Source organism: Arachis hypogaea, chromosome 11 (genome assembly GCF_003086295.3).
Source record: "Arachis hypogaea cultivar Tifrunner chromosome 11, arahy.Tifrunner.gnm2.J5K5, whole genome shotgun sequence".
In the NCBI taxonomy this organism is placed as follows: Eukaryota; Viridiplantae; Streptophyta; class Magnoliopsida; order Fabales; family Fabaceae; genus Arachis; species Arachis hypogaea.
Window position 1 is genome coordinate 128689939 of NC_092046.1, and position 5943 is coordinate 128695881.

Genomic DNA, 5943 nt, shown 5'->3' on the forward strand with positions numbered 1-5943 from the left:
TTGGAAGTGAGGTGGAAGTACATGAGGTGATTCCTCAAGAATTGTACAAGATATCTGAAAAGCCATCCACCAAAGCAAGGTTGTCATCTATGTAATTCAGCTGGAATTGTCATAGAGAAAGATATATACATTGAGAAGGATAAGCCCATCACTAAGAAGAGGATGGAGAAAACTAGAGAGCATGCACAAGAGCCTGTGCAACTACCTCAGCATGAGATCCCTCAAATGCCTCAAGAGATGTATTTTCCTCTTCAAAGCTATTGGGATCAATGGCATACTTCCATGGGTGAATTGAGCTCTAACATGAATCAGTTGAGGATGGAGCATCAAGAGGATTCCACCATCCTTAATGAAATTAGAGAAGATTAAAGGGCTATGAGGGAAGAACAACAAAGGCAAAGGAGTGACATTGAAGAGATAAAGCACTACATTGGATCCACAAGAAGGAGCACTAGCCACCTGATGAGCGGATAATTTATACCCTTTTTGGCATTATTTTTACATAGTTTTTAGTATGATTTAATTACTTTTTATTATATTTTTATTAGTTTTTATTCAAAAATTATATTTCTGGACTTTACTATGAGTTTTTGTGTTTTTCTGTAATTTCAGGTATTTTCTGGCTGAAATTGAGGGACCTAAGCAAAAATCTGATTCAGAGGCTGAAAAAGGACTACAGATGCTGTTGGATTCTGACCATTCTGCACTCGGAATGGATTTTCTGGAGCTACAGAAGTCCAATTGGCACTCTCTTAATTGCGTTGGAAAGTAGACATCTTGGGCTTTCCAGAAATATATAATAGTTTATACTTTCCCCGAGATTTTATGGCCCAAACTGGCGTCCAAAGCCAGCCTAAAACTTCCTAGCGTAAAACGCCCAAACTAGCACCCAAGCTGGCATTTAACTCCAAGGACAGCCTATGCACGAAAAAGCTTCAATGCTCAGCCCAAACACACACCAAGTGGGCCCCAGAAGTAAATTTATGCACTTAGTTACTCATTTTCTATAACCCTAGGTTACTAGTTTAGTATAAAAACTACTTTTAGAGATTTATTTTACGTCTTTTTGACCATCTTTAGATCACAGATGTAACTTTGGTCATCTTTTCACGTTTGGAGGCTGGCCTCATGGCCATGCCTAGACCTCTTTTCACCTATGTATTTTCTACGGTGGAGTTTCTACACCCCATAGATTAAGGTGTGGAGCTCTACTGTTCTTCATGAATTAATGCAAGTACTACTATTTTTCTTTCAATTCACGCCTACTTCTTCTCCAAGATATACTCTCGTACTTAATTCAGTTAAGTCAGAATGAAGGGGTGACCCATGACAATCACCCACTATCTTCATTACTCACTTAGCCAAGATTTGCGTGCCTGACAACCACAAGCGGTCTACATGATGTTCAACGTAGTCATTGGACGACAGCCGGAGTATATTCTCTTGGATATCTGATACACGGACCGAGTCTATGAGATTAGTATCTTCGTGGTATGGGCTAGAATTATTGGCAGCATTCCTGGGATCCGAAAAGTCTAAACCTTGTCTATGGTATTCCGAGTAGGATCTGGGAAGGGATGACTGTAAAGAGCTTCAAACCTGCGAATGTTGGGCGCAAGTGACAGTGTGCAAAAGGATCAATGGATCTTATTCCGACGCTAGCGGGAACTGACAGATGATTAGCCATGCGGTAGCTGTACCTGGTATTTTTCATCCGAGACGAGAAATCCGACAGTTGATTAGCCGTGCAGAGACCGTAGAGGACCATTTTCACTGAGAGGATCCTACAGCTTGCCATGGAAGGGAGCACGCATGGTTGGAAGAAGGCAATAGGAAAGCAGAGGTTTAGAAGCGACAAAGCATCTCCAGACGCTTATCTGAAATTTCCACCAATGAATTACATAAGTACCTTTATTTTATTTTATGTTTTATTTATCTTTTAATTATCAAAACGTCATAACCATTTAAATCTGCCTGACTGAGATTTACAAGGATGACCATAGCTTGCTTCAAGCCGACAATCTCCGTGGGATTGACCCTTACTCACGTAAGGTTTATTACTTGGACGACCCAGTGCACTTGCTGGTTAGTTGTGCGGAGATGTGAAAAGTGTGAATCACGATTTCCCACTACCAAGTTTTTGGCGCCGTTGCTGGGGATTGTTCGAGTTTGGACAACTGACGGTTCATCTTGTTGCTTAGATTAGGTAATTTTATATAGTTTTCAAAAAAAATTTATATAGTTTTCAAAAAATTCAAAAAAAAAATTGTGTTCTTCAGAATTTTTAAGAATGAATTCTAGAGTTTCATAAGATATGTTGAAGCCTGGCTGGCTGTTAAGCCATGTTTAATCTTTTGGACTGAGGTTTTCACTTATCTTTGCAGGAGCATTTTGGTTCCCATCAATTTGGCTATTGTATGCAATGCTCTACTAAAGCTTGGCTGGCCATTTGGCCATGTCTAATTCTTTTGGACCGAAGCTTTAGACTAACATTGCATGATTCCTGGAATTCTTATTAAAAATTTTGTATGTCTTTATTTTCTTCTTCCCAAAATAATTTTTGAAAAATACAAAAAATTTAATAAAACCATAAAAACCAAAAATTTTATGTTTTTTGTTTGAGTCTAGTGTCAAATTTTAAGTTCGATGTCAATTGCATGTTTTTATTTTTCTTTAATTTTCGAAAATATATGCATTGTGTTCTTATTTGATCTTCAAGTTGTTCTTGATGATTTTCTTTGTTTGATCTTTACATTTTCTTGTTTTGTGTCTTTTCTTGTTTTTCATATGCATTCTTGAATTATTAGTGTCTATAGTTTAAAAATTTTTAAGTTTGGTGTCCTGCATGTTTTTCTTTTCTTAAAAATTTTCAAAAACATGTTCTTGACGTTCATCATGATCTTCAAAGTGTTCTTGGTGTTCATCTTGACATTCAAAGTGTTCTTGCATGCATTATTAGTTTTGATCCTAAATTTTTATGTTTTGTGTCATTTTGTTATTTTTCTCTCTCCTTATTAAAAATTCAAAAATAAAAAATAATATCTTTCCCTTATTTTACTCATAAATTTCGAAATTTCGGGTTGATTTAGTCAAAATTTTTAAATTTTAGTTGTTTCTTGTTAGTCAAGTCAAAATTTTAAATTAAAACTTCTATCTTTTCAAATCTTTTTCATTTTTCTTTCATGTTTTTCGAAAATCCTCCAAAATTAATTTTCAAAATCTTTTTCTTATTTTTATCTCATATTTTTTGAAATCTTTGCTAAGCATTTATTATTTTGAGTAAAAAATTTTCAAGTTGTTACTTGCCTATTAAGAAATGATCAATCTTTAAATTTTAGAATCATATCTTTTAGTTTCTTGTTAGTCAAGTAATCAACTTTAATTTCAAAAATCAAATCTTTTTAATTTCCTTTTCAATCTTTTTCAAAATAAATTTCAATCATATCTTTTTCAAAATTTAATTTCAAAATCTTTTTCTAACTTCTTATCTTTTCAAAATTGATTTTCAAATCTTCTTCAATTAACCACTTGATTTGTTTGTTTTAAGTTTTAAAAGTTTACTATTTCTTATCTTTTTCAAAACCACCTAACTACTTTTCTCTCTCCAATTTTTGAAAAACCCCTCACCACTTTTTCAAAATTCTTTTTAATTAACTAATTATTTTAAATTTTAATTTTATTTTACTCCTTTTAATAATTTTGAATTCTAACTAATAATTAAAATAAAAACAAAAATATTTTTCTTTTCTTTTTAATTATATTCAAAAACTCTCTCTCATCTCTTTCTAGTTATTTTATTTATTTACTAACACTTCTCTTCTTCTTATAATTCGAACCCTCTCCCTCTCTCTGTCTTTGAATTCTTCTCATTCTATCTCTACCTCATTCTTCTATTCTTCCATTCTTCTACTCACATAAAGGAATCTCTATACTGTGACATAGAGAATTCCTCTTCTTTTTCTGTTCTCTTCTTTTTTAAATGAGCAGGAACAAGGATAAGAACATTCTTGTTGAAGCTGATCCTGAACCTGAAAGGACTCTAAAGAGGAAGCTAAGAGAAGCTAAAGCATAACACTCTGGAGAGGACCTAACAGAAATTTTCGAAAAAGAATTTATGGCAACCGAAAATAACAACAATGGTGGAGATGCAAGGAAGATGCTTGGTGACTTTATTGCACCATCTTCTGACTTCTGTGGAAGGAACATCTCAATTCCTGCAATTGGAGCAAACAACTTTGAGCTTAAGCCTCAATTAGTTTCTCTAATGCAGCAGAATTGCAAGTTTCATGGACTTTCATTGGAAGATCCTCATCAGTTCTTAGCTGAATTCTTGCAAATCTGTGACACTGTTAAGACCAATGGGGTTAATCCTGAGGTCTATAGACTTATGCTTTTTCCCTTTCCTGTAAGAGACAGAGCTAGGATATGGTTGGACTCACAACCTAAAGAGAGCCTGAACTCTTGGGAAAAGTTGGTCAATGCCTTCTTGGCCAAATTCTTTCCCCCTTAAAACTTGAGTAAGCTTAGAGTGGAAGTCCAAACCTTCAGACAGAAGGAAGGTGAATTCCTCTATGAAGCTTGGGAAAGATACAAGCAATTGATCAGAAGGTGTCCTTCTGACATGTTTTCAGAATAGAGCATCTTATGTATATTCTATGATGGTCTGTCTGAATTGTCCAAGATGTCATTGGACCACTCTGCTGGAGGATCCCTTCATCTGAAGAAGATACCTGCAGAAGCCCAGGAACTCATTGAAATGGTTGTAAATAACCAGTTCATGTACACTTCTGAAAGAAATCATGTGAATAATGGGACAACTCAGAAGAAAGGAGTTCTTGAGATTGATACTCTTAATGCCATATTGGCTCAGAACAAAATATTAACTCAGCAAGTCAATATGATTTCTCAGAGTTTGACTGGAATGCAAGCTGCATCCTACAGTACTAAAGAAGCTTCCTCTGAAGAAGAAGCCTATGACCTTGAGAATCCTGGAATGAAGAGGTGAATTACATGGGAGAATCCTATGGAAATACCTATAATCCTTCATGGAGGAATCATCCTAGTTTCTCATGGAAGGATCAACAGAAGCCTCAACAAGGCTTCAATAATAATAATAATGGTGGAAGAAATAGGTTTGGCAATAGCAAACCTTTTCCATCATCTACTGAGCAACAGACAGAGAATTCTAAGCAGAGACTCTCTGACTTAGCAACCATAGTCTCTGATCTAACTAAGACCACTCAAAGTTTCATGACTGAAACAAGGTCCTCCATTAGAAATTTGGAGGCACAAGTGGGTCAGCTGAGTAAAAGAGTTACTGAAATCCCTCCTAGTACTCTCCCAAGCAATACAGAAGAGAATCCAAAGAGAGAGTGCAAGGCCATCAATATACCCCACACGGCCGAACCTGGAGATAGTCAAAAGGCAGTGATTTTCAGTGAGGAAGACCTCAATGGACGTCCACTAGCCACTAAGGAGTTCCCTAATGAGGAACCAAAGGAATCTGAGGCTCATACAGAGACCATAGAGATTCCACTGAACTTACTGTTGCCATTTTTGAGCTCTGATAAGTATTCTTCCTCTAAAGAGGATGAAGATATTATTGAAGAGAAAGTTGCTTAATATCTAGGAGCAATCATAAAGCTGAATGCCAAGTTATTTGGTAATGAAACTTGGGAGGATGAACCTCCATTGCTCATCAATGAACTGAATTCTTTGGTTCAACTGAAATTACCTTAGAAGAAACCGGATCCCGGAAAGTTCTTAATCCCTTGTACCATAGGCACCATGACCTTTAAGAAGGCTCTGTGTGACCTGGGATCAGGAATAAACCTCATACCACTCTCTGTAATGGAAAAACTAGGGATCTTTGAGGTACAAGCTGCTAAATTCTCACTAGAATTAGCAGACAAATCAAGGAAACAGGCTTATGGATTTGTAGAG

General features: G+C 35.9%; 1 non-coding gene across 1 annotated transcript; it reads right to left on the reverse strand.

Annotated features, from left to right (window-relative positions):
- Positions 1-4519: 4519 nt before the first annotated feature.
- Positions 4520-4623, reverse strand: LOC112725612 (small nucleolar RNA R71). The gene has a single exon (XR_003164709.1). It is a non-coding gene; the product is annotated as a small nucleolar RNA R71 (small nucleolar RNA).
- Between the last annotated feature and the right edge of the window lie 1320 nt (positions 4624-5943).